Here is a 22493-nt window from a genome sequence, read left to right on the forward strand (position 1 = left end):
CCGATCAGTATGACGTAAAGCAATTCAATTATTGTACACCAACAAAAGGTCAATAGCTCAAAGGTCAATGGCTGGTCTGCAGTGGATCTGGGGTACTGACAATAGAGGACAATAGTTAAAGAATTCACAGACATAGTACCCGATGAGAGATTGTGAAATGTCTATGAAGATGATGTTGGTTGCCTTGGAAACACAAAGTTTTTACAATGATAAAATGACACTTTTTTCCATGTAGGTCAGTAGGGGCCAACTACAAAGCGCAAGAGTGTTATAGGGGGCAGCAGTGATTGATAGGGGGACGTATATTAACAATTGATAGCCGCAAAATGGAGATGAGTGCATTAGATGTGCAATATTACCTACGATATATGCCACATCTAAAATACATCCCCCCCTAAAAAAAAATAATAATCTCACACCACCACATATAGTATAACTCATTCAATAAGGGAGCAGACGGGCATTATCAGAAGTACAGAAGTGCTGGATAATCAGATGCCTGATTAATGGAATTTCACAGTGCATTTAATTTTTTATTTCTCACATGATGGCAGCAGAATATAACCCTTTCTGGAGACACAGCCCACTGAACGCTTCCATGTTGTCATACATTAGTCCAAAGCAGCTCTAAAAGCAATACAGTTCTCGGCATGCCTGCTGTCTGTCACCGCAGAGCGCCACTTGTCACTCATGGCTAGGCAAACAGTCCTCAGACAGATCTGCACCCAGCCCGTCCCTGGTCACTCAGCCTTGTTGACTTCTGCAGCCGCCTCTCAGCACCAGTCCCCGGGATTTATCTTTCAGCACCGCAGGGAACAAACCGGCTTTATTCACAACCTACCCAAACAAGTCTACCCAGGTCATGGGGGGGGAGCAAGGGACCCACCCCCACCAACCCAACAGTGGGCAAATCCAACCCCCACCTGATAATGCATACTGCCTTCCTCTGGGCACAATGGCATGTGGGTCTATAGCAGTGATCACCACCTCCTCAGCTGCAGAACTACAACTCCCAGCATGCCATGACAGCAAAAAGGGCCGTAAAGGCACAACTTACAGCATGTCCTGACAGCAGGTGTGTGCAGAAACCGCTACAACCAGTCACATGTTATACTATATAGGATAAAATTATTTAACCTGACATCAATGAGACTGTGCTAGCTAATGCATGATAGGAGTTGTACTCCTGCAGCAGCATAATTTAAAACGCCAATGAACATCGATACTTCATACGCAGATTTCACTGACATATACCACATCGCTGTCATCTTACAGGCAAAGGTTAAAGTAGAACGCTACAGAAAGTCATTAACCTAAAGAGAAAATGGTGGCTGTACAAGGAAGGGGTCACCACAGCGGAGATACTATAGGAAGAGTCCTCGAAAAAGGTCACCACACTACCTAGTGAGCAAAGGAAAAATAACCCTCTAGTGCCCAGATGGCATGGCTTGTGCACCAAGTATAATAGTGACCTTAGAACGCCCAGCTGGCACACTGGATGCTCCTCCAACCCACGTACTATAACAACGGCTCAACAAGACACATGTATAATGGCTGGTTTAGGACGTGTTATGTAGGGTATGTCCCAATTGTCACCACAGTGTACAAACTACATGAGCCATATGCCCCCTACATTTCTGCATTCCATGCACTGGATCATTACCCCCTGCCAGGTAGCTACAGAGTATAACAGAAGCTTATCAAGTATCATATATACAGAAAATACCCCAATGATCCTTTCCATTCTTATCGTTGCCCTAATAACAATGAACAAGGAAAAAAAACGTGTTAACATGTTATATCTCTTTAAATAATTCGATACACCTCTCTGACTGTAAGAGTGCACCACCCCCACCTCAAAACAGCAGGTTAAAGGGCACCAGGGTCGGAAGGCCCCAACAGCTGCAACAGTTTAAGGCAGGAGGATTTGGAACCATTTGCTGAGGACATGTGGAACGCTCAGCTTTGGGGGGGGGGGGGGGGGGGGGGGGGGGGGGTAGGGGTGTAATGGAGTGGGGGCTGGGGACAGGTCTGCAACTTTCTTCAGGAGCTGCACTTTAGATGGAATGTTCCTCCTCTCCCGGCCTTGGCTGCGCACACCTCTGCTCTGATATTACAGGCAACATATATTGTAGCACAGGAGATAACATGAATAAATATTAAATGCATGAAAGGCTCCTGCAAACCCATGGGGGAGGGGAGACGGCTGCAGCTCTCTGCTATACCAGACAGGTAACATGTCACATGTATGTGTCTGCTCTCATACAGCTCACGCCGTCCATGGACGATTATGGGATCCAACCCCAAGGAGATCGGGAATGAAAAGCTCTGCTGCCTTTTCTCAGTTCATGACTATATAAGACAAGAAATGTTTGTCCTGGAAAACAAAGAGCAAAATAGAATTCTAATTCTTGGCAATGAGGAAGACTGCATTGTGCTAGAGTTACTAGCAACATACTCTGCAGGGTCATAAAACGAGGAGGAGGAGAAGACATGACGGCCACAATCCGTAATGCCGATAACAGTTCCGAGATGTTCCAGCAAATGGGAGAATTAGGTATCTTATACAGACGCAGCCAATATATACATATATATATCAGCCATACCAATGTGTATATACACACTGCCCCCGTACTCAAATACACCAGCCATACAATCATATGTATATACACCAGCTCTGCAAATGGGAACATACATGTATATCAGCTATACCAACGTGACTATACACCAGCCATATAAACGTGTATATACTCCAGCCATATAAATGTACATATATACCAGCCATACCAACGTGACTATACACCAGCCATATAAACATGTGTATATACTCCAGCCATATAAATGTACATCTATACCAGCTATACCAATGTGACTATACACCAGCCATACAAACATATGTATATAGTCCAGCCATATAAATGTACATCTATGCCAGCCATACCAGCTATACAAATGCAAATACATTACCCATACAAACGTATGCACAAATATACATACACCCCATACTACCTAAATCTATACTAACTGTAAAGTTGATATACCAATACATATATATCCTCACACAAACACATACATACCATGCATATAGGTATATATTATTTGTACACACATTGATATGCCATATGCATACACTATATTATAATATATATATATATATATATATATATATATATATACACACATAATTACATCATACAAACTGCTCTCACAAATATATAGGTTTGAATTTTCCATGGAGTATATTAATAAGTGTGTGTGCATATGAATAGTAATATACACTGACTGATATATAGCATACAGCATAAACTTGTATACCTGACCATTCCCATATAGATCATATTCCCTATACAGTATATACAATGCATACACACCCCACAATAATTGCATATATTCTATTTGTTCACTGTATGTTCTACGCTGCGCTGGCACCTATACAGTACATAAATGTATTGTTTGATGTATGGGTGGTGTAACTACATATATATCATACACTTATACCCTCCAGAAATCTTCGCCCCCTCCCCCAGTGTACCCATCCATCTCCCCATCGGGGGGCTGCTGCTTCCTACATACATATTACATACATGTGTGGATGATCAGGACAATGCACGGCTCACTCACCCACCGACACGACTACTGACACTTCCAGGGGAGCCAGTGCCAGCCCTAGACCTGGCAGAGCAGACAGAGAAGGGTTAATAAATCCGGGCGCCTGCACAGCACACTCCTTGCCGGCCGTGGCAGCGAGCTCCCCGGGACCGGTGCGGCATCTGCGCGGAGGACGCGGCTATTATTGCTGCCATTCACACCTCCCTGGTGTTTCTAGAAAGCGCACCGGGCACGGGCGGAGCTGGCATCCCTCTGCCTACAGGTGAGGAGTACTCGGGCACGGTCCCCCGGTCTCCCCCGGTCCTCGGGTCAGCGGCTCCGCTCACACAAAACCATTTCCGCCCAGTTGTAACCTCAGCCGCTTAACCCTTGGAGCGCCAGAGCGCAGGCCCCTCCATCTGCTAATACCCCCCAGCTAGGCGGCAGAGCCAGGGGAGGGGAGGGGGGTAAGCATCACGTATCCTCACCCGGTGTGTGCATAGCGCCAACCTATACCGCAGCGTTACCCATCCAGCCGCTAGAATCCCCAAGTCATGGTGTACAGACAGCTGTGATGAATGGCTGCCCTGCTGCAGAGGAGGATGGGGGTAGTGTGCCCAGACTGCCAGCACCCTCTGCATTCACACCAAACATCCCACAGCATGCAGGAAGAGGGGGTGCCATAGGCTGCCCAGGTGTGCCACCATCGCTGGGCACTGGCTTAGTAACTTCAGCCTATGAGGGATATATATACTGTACGTGATGTATATATGAGATCAGCCATCCAGCAGGCAGCCTGGCAGAGGGATGCCCGGAGTGCGGGCACTTAGCCTGGCTGCAGGAGGAGACAGCAGCACATCCCCAGCCCCTGGCAGCAGTGCAGCCTCTCCCTGCCCACTAGCTGCAGCATGGCATGGAGCAGGGCATGTGTGCGCCTGCAGGGCTGCAGCACTACACACAGCCAGCCATACCCCCTCACCCTCCGTGCCCACCTATAAATCATGGTGGGTGCCCCCAGGGCTGCAGCACTACACACTGCCAGCCATGCCCCCCTCACCCTCCGTGCCCACCTATAAATCATGGTGGGTGCCCCCAGGGCTGCAGCACTACACACAGCCAGCCATACCCCCTCACCCTCCGTGCCCACCTATAAATCATGGTGGGTGCCCCCAGGGCTGCAGCACTACACACAGCCAGCCATGCCCCCCTCACCCTCCGTGCCCACTAATGTGTGGCAGAGGCACAAACCCTATAAATCATGGTGGGTGCCCCCAGTGATGAGTGCGCGGGGACCCCCGGCTCCTGATGACAGGTGAGGGGCTGCCGGCTCCGGGCTCCAGCTCACAGTCCTCGGTGCTGGCTCCAGTGCAGGGCGGACCAGCCAGCCCGCTCCCCCGAGCCCCGGGCTCCTGCATGTCACAGCCCCCGATCATGCTCCGCACACGCTGCAGATCTCCGGCTTCTCTCTAGCAATCGCCCCCCTCCTCCTCCTCCAGGGACCGGGGAAGAGAAGGAAAAGTTCCATGGATGGAGCGCCCGGTGCCGGCGGGTTACTTACTGCGAGAGCGGGCGCCCGCTGCCATGTCCGGAGTCCCGGCGCCGTGATACAATGTAGCAGCTCAGCATGAATGGAATAGGAAGGAATGCAGCGCAGCTTCCACTGGAACTCCAGCCTCGATCTCGCTTCCCAGGGCGCTGCCGTGCCGCTGGTCGCCGCCAGAGGGCGCACGAGCCGACCTGGGAGGGACACGCACCGAGGGGTGGAGCCCATTCACACTCACTGTTAACCCTGTCTTGGCTGCAACAAATGCTGCTACTACAAGAAGCTAAATTATGTACATAATAATGAGAGCAAAACACAGAGAGCGTAACATATTGTATGATTTATTATTATTAGACGGTTCAGTATATAAATGGTGTAAAAAAAAATATATATATATATATAGATTATACACACACACATATACAGATTCTTGCATAACAGATGAATGAACAATATGTTATTTTGACAACAGAAATTATCATTATTATTAATGTTATTACTACTACTACTACAATAATAATAATAATAATAATAATAATAATAATAAAAATGCTTTACATTTATTACATTTTTCTACAAGGTAAGGCACCCCCTAGTGAGTGATACATCATGTATGAGCTCATAATGGAGTTGGGGCTAGGGAAAGAGACAACTGCTCTGACTACATTTGAGAACATTCTCACTATAATACTGCTCCTATATACAAGACTAGAACTACTATAATACTGCCCCTATGTACAAGAATATAACTACTATAATACTGCCCCCTATGTACAAGAATATAACTACTATAATACTGCTCCCTATGTACAAGAATATAACTACTATAATACTGCCTCCTATGTACAAGAATATAACTACTATAATACTGCTCCCTATGTACAAGAATATAACTACTATAATACTGCCCCTATGTACAAGAATATAACTACTATAATACTGCCCCCTATGTACAAGAATATAACTACTATAATACTGCCTCCTATGTACAAGAATATAACTACTATAATACTGCTCCTATGTACAAGACTAGAACTACTATAATACTGCTCCTATATACAAGACTAGAACTACTATAATACTGCCCCTATGTACAAGAATATAACTACTATAGAACTGCCTCTATGTACAAGAATATAACTACTATAATACTGCTCCTATGTACAAGAATATAATTACTATAATCCAACATGGAGAGAGAGGAGCGGACGCACATCACACCTATGGCTGACACTAATGCTGCTAAGCCTATTTTAAAAAACCAACTTCAGGATGTTGAAATATGAATTGATCAAGCCATATCTCCCCATGTACCAACATGCAAGTCTCCTGGTTCACACGGGTCCCTACGCTAACTCCACACCGTGTCAGTCGGTGACCGCCACCCCCGCAAAGCGTGCACTTGCAGGGATGGGAGGCCAAGGAATGGCACTGCAACCCCCATGTCACAGGACCAGACCCAAAGTGCCCCCCAAAAAAGTCCCAGCCAGCACCACCGGCGAGGAAGGCTGCCCCCAAACAACACAAGTATGGATATGGTATTACACTCACCAAAAACTGCTGCAGACAGAATGGGAAAAACATGCAGCCGAGAGGCACTAGTGTCAGCCATAGGTGTGAGGTGCAGTGCTCTTTTTCTTTTCTGAACCATAACTACTATAATACTGCCCATACGTACAAGAATTAGAGATGAGCGAACCTGGAGCATGCTCGAGTCGATCCGAACCCGAACTTTCGGCATTTGATTAGCAGTGGCTGCTGAAGTTGGATAAAGCCCTAAGGCTATGTGGAAATCATGGATATAGTCATTGGCTGTATCCATGTTTTCCAGACACCTAAGAGTTTTATCCAACTTCAGCAGCCCCAGGTAATCAAATACAGAGTGTTCGGGTTCGGATCGACTCAAACCCGAACCCGGTTCGCTCATCTCTAACAAGAATATAACTACTATAATACTGCCCTCTATGTACAGGAATATAACTACTATAATACTGCTCTCTATGTACAGGGATATAACTATTATAATACTTCCTCCTATGTACAACTATATATCTACAAGTTTTCCAGGCTTGTGCATTTTATATAACTACTATAATACTGCCCTTTGTGGACAAATATAAAAGTACTATAATACTGCCTTCTATGTAGAAAAACATAACTATTATGGTACTGCCCAGTGTATCAGAATCGATTTCTTATATTACAGTCCCCATCTACAGCCAGATGTTGTCTGGAAGTAAACAGGAAAATATAAAACACTATGACGGAGATTTATCAAAAAGTCGTAAAGTAGGAATGTTCTTTATCAACCCACAGCAACCAGTCATAGCTCCGATTTCAAATGTTCATGTGATTCATGAGTGTTGCATTTTCCTGGTGTTTTTCAGCATTCTTCCTGAGATATTTGATGAGATCAAGGATTCACATGACTTGTAACAATAAAACACAACAAAATACAACAAAAAGCTTGTCCTAAAACACTTTTTTAGAAACATTCTACAAAAAGTGCACAAAAATGCAGTTATTTGGGGCATGTCAAAAAAGCCATAAAAAGCATGTCAAGTCAGTCTAATAATGGCCCCTCTGGACAAGAATATTGATACGACAATACTACCCCCATAAACAAGAAATACACTACTATCATACAGTCCCTTGTGTGCAAATATATATCATATACAGTGGTCCTTTAACATACAATGTTAATTGGTTCCAGGACTGCCATTGTATGTTGAAACCATTGTATATTGAGACCAAAACTCTGTGGAAAACTGGTAATTTGTTTTCAAACCCCAAAAATATATTCCCAAAATGAGAAAAAAATACATATTTAAAGAAAAATAAGTAGATAACTAATAAAGAAAGTCCTTAGATACAACAGTTAGAAAGAGCAACTGGAGACTATAAATGACTTCCTATGTAGAGGACTGGACTGTTTTCATGTTCCTGTACACATTGTCACACAGGGTCCCAGAAATATAACATGAAGCCGCCCTCACCTGGTGCCCAAAGGAGCAGCTCTTCCTTGCACAGGTAAAGAGCAGCACAGGACATGTAGTATCAGGCTATGTTCACACTGTGCATAGCACCGGCCGTTTCGTGACACGGCCGGTCTCTGAAAAGATCGTCCCGGCCAGTACTGCAGTACGGGCCGGATGATCTTTCCGGCCGCAGTGTACTGATGCGGGCGCATTAGCGCGCGTCCGCATCAGAACTCCTCATACCACTCAATGAAGCAAGCGTCCAGAGCCGCTTGCTTCATTGTGTGAACTGACAGGGTTTCCTACGGCCGCAATTCACTGAATTGAGGCCGCAGAAAACTGACATGTCAGTTGTTTGCGGCACTGCATGGGATCCTGGCCTGAGCGTATTCGATGTGTATACGCTCCGGCCGGGATCCCATAGAAGGAGAGGCAATGTGAATACACGTGCAAAGTATGGCCGTTGTTGCCTATTGCAACAACGACCGTACTTTTACGTAGTGTGAACATAGCCTCACACTGTACTGTAGAGAGAAGATACTAGACAGCCAATCACTGCAGGCACTTCACTAATACTGGGGTGTTACCAGTAAAATGGCCACTTTTATTGGTCAAACATCAGACAGACTGACTGACTGTACCATTGTATGTTGAGTCTGGTCTCAAGTTATGATGGTCCAGAAAGAACCATTGAATGTTGAAAATATTGTAACCTGAGGCCATTGTAAGTTGAGGAACCACTGTATACAACATTAGAGGTGAGCAAACTTACAGTAAGTTGCTGCCTGGAAAAGATGGGTGCAGCCATATATAAAAGAATATAACTACTATAATACTGCCCCCTATGTACAAGCATAATTATTATAATACTGCCCCTATATATAAGAATATACCTACTATAATAATGCCCTCTATGTACAAGAATATAACTACTATAATACTACTCCTATGTACAATAATATAACTACAATAAGGCCATGTTCACACAATGTATGTTTTACATAAATCATGGCTGTTGTTGCAAATTGCTACTATAATACTGCCACCTATGCAGAAGAATATAACTACTATAATACTGCCCCCTATGTACAAGAATATAACTACTATAATACTGCCTCCATGTACAAGAATATACTATAATACTGCTCCTATATACCAGAATATAACTACTATAATACTGCTCAAATGTACAAGAATATAAATACTATAATACAGGAATACAACTAATACAATACTACTTCCTATATACAATGCCTTGGATTAAGATTGGTTCCGGGACCACACTTATAATCCAAATCACTCTTAAACCAACGCAAATTTTCCCAAAAGAAATCATGAAATGCAGAAAATTGGTTCCACACCCCAAAAATAATGATATTTTATTTTGAATAACATGTAAAACAAAATAAACAAACATTTAAAGGCAGCTGAATATATATTATAAGTTACTGTACAGTATAGCAATCAGCATGTGGAGTATAACAATCAGCATGTGGATTATAATGTATAGTAAGTGCATAACCCTAAACAGGATGGAACTGCAGATCCCCATAATGCAGTAGTGTAGTACAATAGGCTAGAATAGAGAAGCAAGGCTGCTGCCAGAGGTCTGGGTGGTCACATGACAGCAATGGGGAAGGGGTGTGTTCAGCATGGACCCATCAGGTCCACAGAGCTGTTCAGGAGGACAGTGACAGAGACTTCTCTATACAGCAGTGTATATAGCTGAGTGTGAGTGCAGGCACATTATAGCAGAAATGGAGAGGTGCAGTTGCCACCTGATCAGCCTCCCCCAGACTTCTTACTGTAGTGGGAAACAGACTTAAACCTATCTCTTTCCGCATCGCAACAGGAGAAAATCCTTACACTTGCTCATAAGTCATCAATTTGCTCCAGCTTTCAGGAAACGGGATACAAGATTCTGACCTGATGGTATAGGGTACCCACCATACTGCATGCAATCTGGCCACATGTAGAGCCGGTGTGCTGGAGATGCGGTACGGAGGACGGGACGCATCTCCATGTATTTTGGTACTGCCCAATCTTAACCACCTATTGGGAGGGCGTAAAGAGAACCATCCGACAGGTCACTACTGGTACTATAGACCTGACGCCTGCTTTATTCCTCCTTCAGCACTGTGCCCTTCCACTCCCTAAATATAAGAAGTCTCTCCTTAGATTCCTAATTATGGCAGCAAGAGCTTGCATCCCCTTGTATTGGAAAAAGACGATTGCTCCTCCACTCTCTCTATGGGTGTCAAAAGTGAACGACCTTATGTTGATGGAGGACATGACTTCTTCCATCCACAATTCCAATGAAACATTCAGGAATACGTGGTTTGCATGGATGTCATTCAAGGATAGGTAAAAAGTGGAAGTCCACAGCTCCAAGTAAAATGTAAAGTCTTTATTTAGAAATCCTCTTAAAATCCAAACATAACAATAAAAAACACGCCGACGCGTTTCAGGACACTGGTCCCTTAATCATGGCCATGATTAAGGGACCAGTGTCCTGAAACGCGTCGGCGTGTTTTTTATTGTTATGTTTGGATTTTAAGAGGATTTCTAAATAAAGACTTTACATTTTACTTGGAGCTGTGGACTTCCACTTTTTACCTATTGCCACCGGAAAATGGCCCGGATCTCTGTTTCCTTCCACCTGCTCCAGACGTAATTGAGGACCAGCACCACTGACTATTGCACACATGGTGAGCTGATTTGCCTTTCTACATTCTCATTCAAGGATACCCCAGAATACCGTGCACTACTGAGGAATCCGGAGGCAGGTTAGTGGATTGGTCTGATCCTTTGGAAATTCCAAGGTGAGCCAAGCCTCGCAGTCCGATTGGTGTGAGGGTTGGTCGCTTGGTGGTGGCTGACGGTGTCAGCACTGGCAATTCTGCCCTTCCCCCCTTCCCAACCCGTCCTCCCTATCCCCTCCCTTTATGGGTCCCTTCCTTTCTCCCTTTTCCCCTTCGCCCTTCACCCTCTTCTGCGCCTGTTTGTGTACTGCCCTGTCGTGTTTGTGTTTCTATGTCCTCTACCCAGGTTTTCCTGGCTGTCCTCCTTCTACTACTAGTGCCACAACATTGAGTGTGGCATACGTTCCCCCCACTAAAAAAATAAGAATACCTTACCGGAGGGCGGGGGTGGGGTGGCGCGGCTGCCAGCTAGCCCGTGAGTAATAATGGAACAATTGCATTATGTAGGTTGTATGCTTATGGTTATTATTGGATGTTTACTGATACCTCTTTATTGGCTGTTTCTTATGGGGGCTGGTTGGCCTGTGGCCGCACCGCCTCGTGTTCTTTCGGAAAATAAAGAATTTAAAAAAAAAAGAAATGGAGAGGATGGGAAACACAAGGCATTACAGAGGCTGCAGGGAGCATGAAAGAATGAGCAGGACAGAGGTGGACACAGTATAGCAGTGCTCTCTGTCCGGGGAGAGAGGGGTTACAGCTATGAAGAGATTACCTCCACAGTCCTGCCCCCTGATGCAAGCCCTAAAGCGGATCTGCCATGATTTGGAAGGTGAGGGAGACCTTCTGGGTCAGAGTACAGTGCTGTAGACCACACTATGCAGACCATGCCCCTCCATCACTCCCCCACAAGGAGCTCTTAAACCAGAGCAATGCTCTTAAACCAAGTTACAATTTTGGAAAAACTGTGATGTCCAAGGTACCACTGTACAAGGATATAACTTATAAAATACAGTCCCTATGTAAAAGAATCTAACTTATATAATACAGTCCCTATGTAAAAGAATCTAACTTATATAATACAGTCCCTATGTACAAGAATATAACTACTACAACACTGCTTCCTATGTACAAGAATATAACTACTATAATACTGCCCCTATGTACAAGAATATGAGTCCTGTAATACTGTCTCCTATGTACAAGAATGTATCTACTACACTACTGCCTTGTGTGGACAGGAAGGAGATATATACTGAGCCACCCCATGCAAAGTCAGATAGAAATGTCAGCTTGTCAACAGGGGACAAGTCATTGGTCAAAAGCCAACAGTCTTGTGAAATCCTTTGTGGAGTCACACAGCCATACACTGCCTGAGATGGCAGCAGGTAGCCATATAATATCACACTGCCATACACTGCCTGAGATGGCAGCAGGTAGCCATATAATATCACAGTGCCTGAGATGGCAGCAGGTAGCCATATAATATCACAGTGCCTGAGATGGCAGCAGGTAGCCATATAATATCACACAGCCATACACTGCCTGAGATGGCAGCAGGTAGCCATATACAGTATACTATCACACTGCCATACACTGCCTGAGATGGCAGCAGGTAGCCATATACAGTATACTATCACACTGCCATACACTGCCTGAGATGGCAACAGGTAGCTATATAATATCACACTGCCATACAGTGACTGACATGGCAGCAGGTAGCCATATAATATCACATTGCCTGAGATGGCAGCAGGTAGCCATATAATATCACACTGCCTGAGATGGCAGCAGGTTGCCATATAATATCACACTGCCATACACTGCCTGAGATGGCAGCAGGTAGCCATATACAGTATACTATCACACTGCCATACACTGCCTGAGATGGCAGCAGGTATCCATATAATATCACACAGCCATACACTGCCTGAGATGGCAGCAGGTAGCCATATAATATCACACTGCCTGAGATGGCAGCAGGTTGCCATATAATATCACACTGCCATACACTGCCTGAGATGGCAGCAGGTAGCCATATACAGTATACTATCACACTGCCATACACTGCCTGAGATGGCAGCAGGTATCCATATAATATCACACAGCCATACACTGCCTGAGATGGCAGCAGGTAGCCATATACAGTATACTATCACACTACCATACACTGCCTGAGATGGCAGCAGGTAGCCATATAATATCACATTGCCTGAGATGGCAGCAGGTAGCCATATAATATCACAGTGCCTGAGATGGCAGCAGGTTGCCATATAATATCACACTGCCATACACTGCCTGAGATGGCAGCAGGTATCCATATAATATCACACAGCCATACACTGCCTGAGATGGCAGCAGGTAGCCATATACAGTATACTATCACACTACCATACACTGCCTGAGATGGCAGCAGGTAGCCATATACAGTATACTATCACACTGCCATACACTGCCTGAGATGGCAGCAGGTAGCCCTATAATATCACACTGCCATACACTGCCTGAGATGGCAGCAGGTAGCCATATAATATCACAATGGAGATACATAACAGCATTAAGACCCCCCTCAATTCCACCGAAAGGCCACAAAAGCCTTGCAACAACCTCACACTAGTATCAAGTAGCCCCACACATCACATAGAGCCATCATGCCACCATGAAACCTCCCAATCCCATGATGCAACCACATAGCATACAGTAACCTGTAATACATCCTACAGTCAGTCACCCTGTGGCAATATAGTCTTATGGCCACCAAAGAACCTTGCAATACAATCATGCAGTTGTCACCAGCCGCCATCATACATACAAGTGTTTGAGCACTTACCAATCACACTGAGCTTCCCCTGGTCTCAGAGTATAGAGGGCTGGTCAGGGTACACTGAGTAGTCAGACACCACCTTGTACTGAGATGACCAAGCTACACAACCACAACTCACAAAGAAATCTCATTTTATTGTGTTAAAACATTCCTCCTGCCTCTTTGCAGAAACACCCCTGCAAATTGGGTGCCGTTTGCTCACACCGCTTGTAAATGGCAAATCATAATTTGCATATTAAAGGTACTCATTTAATTATATTCAGAGTTTAATTTGCATATTAAAATTGTGCTGGATAAGTCAAAATTGTAGAAAAGATCTTTGTTCGTTCACTATAATCACAAGGTTCACATTGTACGGAGGAAAAATATTTAGATGAAACCCAAATGGAAATCTAAATTGGAGCATCCTCCAAATACATATAATGTATCCTCACCTAACCCAGATTCAGCACTGCTTTATGGCAGCGAAATGATTCCTGCCAATGCCCTTGTCTGCGTGTAATGGCGTCCATACACTAGAGATGAGCCAATATTGAGCGTGCTCGCGTCCATCTGAACTCGAGTGTGCGGTATATGAGTACCGGTGGCTGCAGAAGTTGGATGAAGCCAGAAAGCCTTAGCACTGCATCCAACTTCTGCCGCACACTTGGCTTTGGACACACCTGAGAGTGCTTAAGATTTACTCATCTCTAACAAACATTTATAATAACCATCAGCTGAAAATTACTCCAGCACAGGAAAACATTCATGTGTTTCTTATGGGGGAGGGGTAAGCTGCAGCCAGACAAAGGGGGTCAGGTGTCAAAAATCTTAAAAGCCCCTTCTTATGCGTCAGTGGAGAATCAGGAGGCCACCATACACCTTATACAGTTGGCCAAGCTTGCTGACTTTAGTCTTTGGACATCCCTGATTCAGTTCAGTTGCTATAGTCCACTGCTGCTGTTTGGTATAGGGTCACTTCAGAGGGACGAGAGAGTCCAGGTCTTTTGCCTCCAGTGCAGTTGCTTTAAAGTGTAGCTGTTGTTATATAACTTAAAAAATCTAAAACAGCAGGAGATGTGATGTAAAGCAAATTTGCAATTTACCTTCGTTATTTTTTGTTTTTTAGTTATCATAGAAAACATGGCACAAAAAAGAGAGAATTCCCAGTCATCTGAGCGCTCACAGAGAAGACAGTCGTGTGATTGACTGACACATTGAGCCGTGACACTCTGTACTGGCCGGGACTTCATGTGTTTAGTCTCTTTTTTTCAACCACCGCACAGATAAAAAGCTGCCTTCAAGAGACTGGGCCTGGATACAAGTAAGTATGGCTTTGTTTTACAGCATGATAACTAAAAAAATAATGAATGTAAATTGCAAACTTGCTTTATTTCATGTCCCCTGCTGAGTAAGAGTTTTAAAGTTATGACAAGAGTGACACTTTAAGTGCCGTATTACACAGCCCGATGACTTTATGTAAGCTAGATCAGTGCTTGCTTACTGAGCCCATATACGGCTTGATAATCCTGCAGCAAGGGCTGTACATAGGTATGTCCGTGCAGACCTTATAAAATAATAAAAGTTATACTTTTGTTATTCTGCATCACACTTGACTGGCTTCACTTTACCTCCTGTTTCTTTCCCGTTAACGTATAGATTTTAAGCCCTCACGGGCAGGGTCCTCTTCCCCATGTATCAGTTAGCCATTTGCCTTTATGTATTGTGTTTTGATCTTGTAATGTTCTTGTTTGTTACTTCTGTCGCCTATATAGCGCTCTGGAATTAAGGGCGCTTTATAAATAAATAATCATGATAATAATAATATACATGCCTGTCTACGCTCCCTGATGTCCTGTTAGCTTTGGCTCGCTACCCTTATTGTCTGAAGTGATAGGTCGCTCAGCCAATCACCAGGACAGTGCTGCGACCAGTGATTGGCTGGGCGGCCTAAAGCTAGCAAGACATCAGGGAGCACAGAGAGGTATGCATAATGTTATTATTTTTTACACAGCCAACAGCACATCGCTATTACAAATAGTGAAAATTTTAGGTCAGGACCTAAAAACACGATCAGCTGATTATTGTTGTCCTCGGCTGATCATTGTCTTGATTACAGAAATCAATGATCTGCCGAATCGCCCTAAGACTGGAATGCCCATGAGCTCCTTTCATCAAAGAAATTCGCTGTTGATGCTGACCTTTCCATCCCAACACTGGAGCCCTAGATGCAAAAGACCTGCCCTGAAGTAGATCAACATGAACAGTTAAGGCCCTATTCCACGGAACTATTATCAGCCGTATTCGGCCGATATTGGCTGTTACGGACGATAATCATCCTGTGGAATAGAAGGAAACGATCAGCCGACATTGTTCATGTCGGCTGATCGTTGCATCATTTGTCTTTCAAACATGTTAAAAGGCAAACGACTGATACAGCAACGATCTGCTGCCGTCGCTCCGTGGAATAGGAGCAGCGGCAGAAGACTGCTGCTGTATGCTATAGGCTGCCCGGACAATCAAGTGATCACCCGGGCAGCCCCTAGCACCTCCCCACGGCCCCCCTCCCCGGACTCACCGGCTTTCTGCTGCCGCGTGGAATAGCGGCTTCAGCGAGCAGGAACGAGGAGCAAACGAGCGCTAATAGCCCTCTTTTGCTCCGGCCAGTCAGCCCGTGGAATAGGGCCTTTAGGCTCACCAGCACCTATTGATGGCCAAGCTCCTGTAGAAAACATAAACCAAGTTCAAAAATAATCAGGAGTGGTAAATATCAAAACTAACACTTATTGTTCGGCATAAAAAGGATAGTTAAACGTAAAAACCCCGATAAAGACAGGTTAGTGCCTTTTGATTTGGTTATACTTTCTGAAGACAGAACAATAAAGGTTATGTTATAATATTGATATATAGTGATATACTGTAACTTGATGAGGGTTGGTTTATGTTGCCCTGAAGCTCAAGGAGATTAACAAGAAAGATTCCCATAACAGGTTCTAAAAAAAGATGCTTGTGGACGACGACTCTTACTGGTGTCCCCTCTGTATCTTTTGCATCCATAAATATCAGAAGCAGAAGATACTATGGCAGGGTTAAAAGGGATATTCAGAAAAATGTTTTTAAATCCATCACCCCAAGACATATACCTTAATAGTAAAGGGTTGTCACTAATAACACTGGCTTCAGTGTATTTTAGCATAATATACCCCTGCCAAGTAGTTGTGTAGTTCTTTTATTTGCACATGGCATGCCCAGACTGACAATCTGACAGACTGAGCAGTCTAGGTTACTGCATTAAAGGAGAAGTCTGGTGAAAATTTTTATTAAAGTATTGTATTGCCCCCCAAAAGTTATACAAATAACCACTATACACTTATTATGGGAAATGCACATAAGGTGTTTTTTCCCTGCACTCACTACTGCATCAAGGCTTCACTTCCTGGATAAAATGGTGATGTCACGACCCGACTCCCAGAGTTGTGCGGGCTGTGGCTGCTGGAGGGGATGATGGCAGTGGGATGCTCAGTGTTCCTCCAGTGCCCTGTGTCCCTCAGTGTCCCTCTGCCATCATCCTCTCCAGCAGCCACAGCCCGCACAGCTCTGGGAGTCGGGTCGTGACATCACCATTTTATCTAGGAAGTTTCGCTGGAGTTCTCCTTTAAAACTTACTTATTCTCCCCTATTGTCCCATCTCGGCTAGTGATTGGCTCAGGAGCCTGTCACTGAAGTGTCTGTGCCAGAAGCGTCACCAGTAAGTGGAAAACATGGGCAAAAAACGGTCTGAAGGACACCAGGGGAGAATAGGTTATTATAAATTTTATTATTTTTCATGTAATAAGCAAGGGCTGCACAGACATTGCTAACAAGCTAGCAGATTTGCACTCGCTTAAACTGCGTAGTATTATACACCCCTAAATATGATGGCCAACCCATACCTGATGTTAAGTGACAACTTTAGCAAACCCTTTGGAAACATCATTGCACACCCAATTATCAGTCTGCTCAATTAGGGCATTGTGTCTGTTCAAAGGCCATCAAAACTGCCAAATTGTAGGGGGTGTAGAAAGATTCTCGTACAAAACTTTCAACAAATTATTTAGTTGCCATGCAATGACTGTCAATGTGAATAATAATAATAATAATAATAATAATAATAATAATACTGGTTACAATGTCACAAAAAATAATCACTAGAAGGTGCCAACAGAAATCAAGGGGCAATTTTGGTGAACATGAACTTTATCAATGGAGCAACCATGTAGTAAAGGGGATATTAGCATAAGGACTTTAGACCTTATATAAGATGTATATCTTATATAGGTTTAGAAAACCTAAAGAAGCACCCAGAAGGCTCATGCCAATGTTTGCCTATTATCATCCTTGTTTCTAAAGGAGTAATTGACTATAGTAGCTTCCCATGTGCATTATAATAAATCATAGTGGTAGTGTATTCACGCTCATCTGTAACTAGAGGACATTCTCTTTAAGGAAACTTCTCTTAAGTTATGACACACACAACCAGAGATAAATGGTCTCTTGTCCTAGAACAACAAAAACTTTCCAGCTGTATAAAAGCACTAATGGAAATGAGAGCGGCCTGCCCCGCGGTTACAAAATTTGTACAAACTATTCTAAGGGAACGTCTCTCCTAAGTATTGTGGGGAACGCTACAAAGTGCTCTCTGATGAGGGAACAATTTGTATTTTAGCTTATTTTCCGCTAAATGTTTAATCAGAGGTGGCAGAAAGGATTAGAAATGTAATTTTTAATGGACTTGTAAGATCTAACACAAAACCACAAAAAAAGTTGTTACAGGAGCAGAAAAGTGATTACTGGTGCCGGCTCCTCAATCCACCAGGGGGTTATTTACCAATTTGTGCAATGCAGAGCCACAGCACTTTTAAAAACATTTATCCCTAACAGGGCAGAGACAAGGGATAGGCAAGGGTAGACCGCCTAGGGCACAAGGCGGACATATACTTTCTGTGCTGTATAACACACCTGCTGCAGGTGTGCCATGATTTGAGCAAAACTGAGGCAAAACCGCAGCATTTGTACAGCGATTCTGCACAAACCAAGGCACACCTGCATCAGGGAGGCCAGGTAGAAAAGTATCTGAAGACTTAAGGTGGTCTGTTTACACGGATCGACTATCGTTCGAATTTTCTCAATAACAATTGCATTTGAGCAATAATCGGCTCGTGTAAACACAGCAAACGATGAAGCGACGAGTGAGTAATCGTTCATTGTGACCTTTCAACATGTTCTCAAATCGTCGTTGGTCGTTTGCTGAAAATTTGCAGATCGCTTCATCTAAACAGTCTTTCAAAGATTCACCCTGTGTGTGAGATAGGCTTAAGCGATCTTAAAATGATCGCAAAAATTTTTTTTCCAACGATTTATCTCTTCGTCTAAACGCTGATCGGTATAAAAACCAAATTGTTGCTTCAAAATCGTTAAACGATTGGGTGAATTATTGCTGTGTGTAAACGGACCATTACACAGAGCAATAACCTGCCCAATCAGACCAACTCAGTAGATTATTGCTCTGTCTAATAAGACAATGATCAGCCGAACAAAAAAAAACATATCATCAGCCAACGACTGTGCATCGACTGTGCTAAGTGTAATAGTGATACACAGCTGATGAAAAAAAAAGATGTTATACATACCTGTCCACTCTCCCTGGTGGTCTCTGTATTGACAGGTCACTTAGCCAATCACTGGCTGAGGAGAACATTGGGGAGCATGGAGAGGTATGTATAACGTTTATTATTATTATTATTATTATTATTATTAAGGCAAGGACTGCACAGACATCGTTAACAATGTCTGTGCAGCCCTTGCTGCATGATTATCAAGCCGTGTAATTCACTCAAATTGTTGCTTGCTTACATGAGGCATTGGGCCATGTAATACGGCCTTTTGCAGATCTGCGGTGCACTATAGAAGAAGAAAAGAGTTGTAGGTATGCAGAGAAGGGAAAAGGGTCGGGAAGATAGTCAGGGGTGGGACAGGGGCAGGTCAATAGTTGGGTTTGATGGGGGGCAGGGTGAAAATCTGGCTTGAGAGGGGCAGGCTGGCCAGTCTGAGGTGAAGGGGGAGTTTTTAGAAATAAAAAGAACAAAAAAAACCTTACCTGGAAAAAGGGGTTGTTGCACATGGAAATGTCCAAACTATATAACATGTCCCTGTACAGGGGCGTAACTAGAAATGGCTGGGCCCCATAGCAAACTTTTGATTGGGGCCCCCACCCCCTCAATCGACCACTACGCCATCAACACACTCAGCTCTACACAGGTTCTGTACACCATATAAATTACAGTACAGTTATATTAAGTGACTCACAGGGGACGTCTTCTCTGATCGGAGTTGTTTCCTTCATTTTCTTCTTCATCCTTCCTGGGCCATTAGAACTTCTCCGAGCCACGAATCCACAGAATCTGCCAGAGAAACATATTAGGCTCCTCACTATGGCACCATCCTCATCTCTATACAAACTGCACATCTGTATTGGCCCCTTTACCCCCTTGTTTAGTGGATAGCCCTGACACTATGTGATCCCCTTATAGTATATGCCCCTCTGTGTATTCCCCCTTACCGATGCCACCCTTGTTGGCCCCTTATAAATTACCCCCTGTGTTGTCCATCCCCCTTAAAGATGGTCCCCCATGTTGTCCCCCTATAGATGAACTCTCATTTGGTCCCCTTATAAATGCCCCCTCATGGTGTCGCCCTATAGATGGCCCCCTGTATTATCCCCCTATGTATACCTCCCTGTATAATCCACCATAGATTGGCACCCCTGTATTATCCCCCATAGATGCCCCCCCTGTATATCCCCCATAGATGGCCCCCTGTATATCCCCCATAGATGGCCCCCTGTATATCCCCCATAGATGCCCCCCCTGTATATCCCCCATAGATGTCCCCCCTGTATTATCCCCCATAGATGGCCCCCCTGTATATCCCCCATAGAAGTCCCCCCTGTATATCCCCCATAGATGGCCCCCTGTATTATCCCCCTATATATACCCCCCTGTATATCCCCCATAGATGGCCCCCCTGTATATCCCCCATAGATTTCCCCCCTGTATATCCCCTATAGATTTCCCCCCTGTATATCCCCCATAGATTTCCCCCCTGTATATCCCCCATAGATGTCCCCCCTGTATATCCCCCATAGATGTCCCCCCTGTATATTCCCCATAGATGTCCCCCCTGTATATTCCCCATAGATGGCCCCCTGTATATCCCCCATAGATGGCCCCCTGTATATCCCCCATAGATGGCCCCCCTGTATATCCCCCATAGATGGCCCCCTGTATATCCCCCATAGATGTCCCCCTGTATATCCCCCATAGATGGGCCCCCTGTATATCCCCCATAGATGGCCCCCCTGTATATCCCCCATAGATGTCCCCCCTGTATATTCCCCATAGATGGCCCCCTGTATATCCCCCATAGATGGCCCCCCTGTATATCCCCCATAGATGGGCTCCCTGTATATCCCCCATAGATGGCCCCCCTGTATATCCCCCATAGATGGCCCCCCTGTATATCCCCCATAGATGGCCCCCTGTATATCCCTCATAGATGGCCCCCTGTATATACCCCATAGATGGCCCCACCCTGTGTTATCCCCCTTTGCAAAGCAGATAGAAAATAAAAAAAAAACACAACTCACCTAACTACCCCGTCGGCTGTCTTCTCCTCTTCTCCCGGGGGGGCGTCCTGGGGATTCCCAGGCAGCACAGGTGTCGGGCTCAGAGTGGCTCAGTGTCCGCCGGGGCAAGTACTTCCGGCGCAGGGTGCATCTCTAACAAGTGCTCCTGTGCCGGAGGTACAGGCTGGGGGCGGACGCTGAGCTCACCGGTACCTGTGCTGCCGGGACAGCAATACGGTGGCAAGGGGGGGGCAGCATCCCCGGAAGCACCGGTACCAGTGAGCTCAGAGTCCGCCCCTAGCCTGTACACAGGAACGCTTGTTAGTGCTTGAAGTCCCTGCGCCAGAAGTACTTACCCTGGCCCCCGGCGGACGCCAAGCCACTCCGAGCCTGTCACCTGTGCTGCCTGGGAATCCCCGGGACACCCCTGGACCCAGGGGCGTAGCTAATGTCTCCTGGGCCCTGGAGCGAGAGGCCAACTTGGCCCCCCCCCCTCCTTTCACGACCAAGTGCTGCTATTGGTGTGTGTGTGTATAAATATTATATATATATATATATATATATATATATATATATATATACACACCAAGACAGATATTACCAATGACACCAGCATATTGGAAGAGAGAGTATTATCACCGTACATATTACTGCCATACTGTTACCGACCAAATCCTGTATACTGAGACCAATATTACCAGTAATACCAGTATATAGGAAGGAAACATTACTGCCACACCACAACCATCACCACCATATTGTTACTGACCAAATCCAGTACACTAAATCACCTCATCCAGTCATATAGAGGTGGCCCCAGCTCTACACAGGTTCTATACACCATATACATTACAGTGCAGTTATATCAGGTGACTCACAGGGGAAGTCTTTTCTGATCTGAGTTCTTTCCTTTTCATCTTCTCCATCCGTCCTGGACCATTATGAGAACTTCTCCGAGCCACGAATCCACAGAATCTGCCAGACAGACATATTAGTCTCCTCACTCTGGCACCATCCTTATCTCTCTACACACTGCACATCTGTACTGTCCCCTTTACACCCTCATTTAGTGGGTAGCCCTGACTCTATGTGACCCCCTAATAATATATGCCCCCCTCTGTGTATTCCCTCTCTCCCTATGTTGCCCCCCCCCCCCAAATAGATGGCCCCTCTCCCCCCATGTTGCCCTCTTTATAGATGGCCCCCTCTCCCCCCACCC

General features: G+C 44.9%; 1 protein-coding gene across 4 annotated transcripts in view; it reads right to left on the bottom strand.

Moving 5' to 3' along the window:
* PLXNA1 (plexin A1) overlaps positions 1–5251 on the bottom strand; it is a 246264-nt gene extending 241013 nt beyond the window's left edge. For 2 of the 4 annotated variants that reach the window (XM_069966727.1, XM_069966730.1), the window contains exon 1: positions 5147–5251. The gene's annotated coding sequence lies outside the window, so the exon portion shown is untranslated. The other 2 variants (XM_069966728.1, XM_069966729.1) reach the window with 2 other exon arrangements.
* Positions 5252–22493: the final 17242 nt, after the last annotated feature.

The sequence above is a fragment of the Dendropsophus ebraccatus genome, chromosome 4, assembly GCF_027789765.1.
Source record: "Dendropsophus ebraccatus isolate aDenEbr1 chromosome 4, aDenEbr1.pat, whole genome shotgun sequence".
In the NCBI taxonomy this organism is placed as follows: domain Eukaryota; kingdom Metazoa; phylum Chordata; class Amphibia; order Anura; family Hylidae; genus Dendropsophus; species Dendropsophus ebraccatus.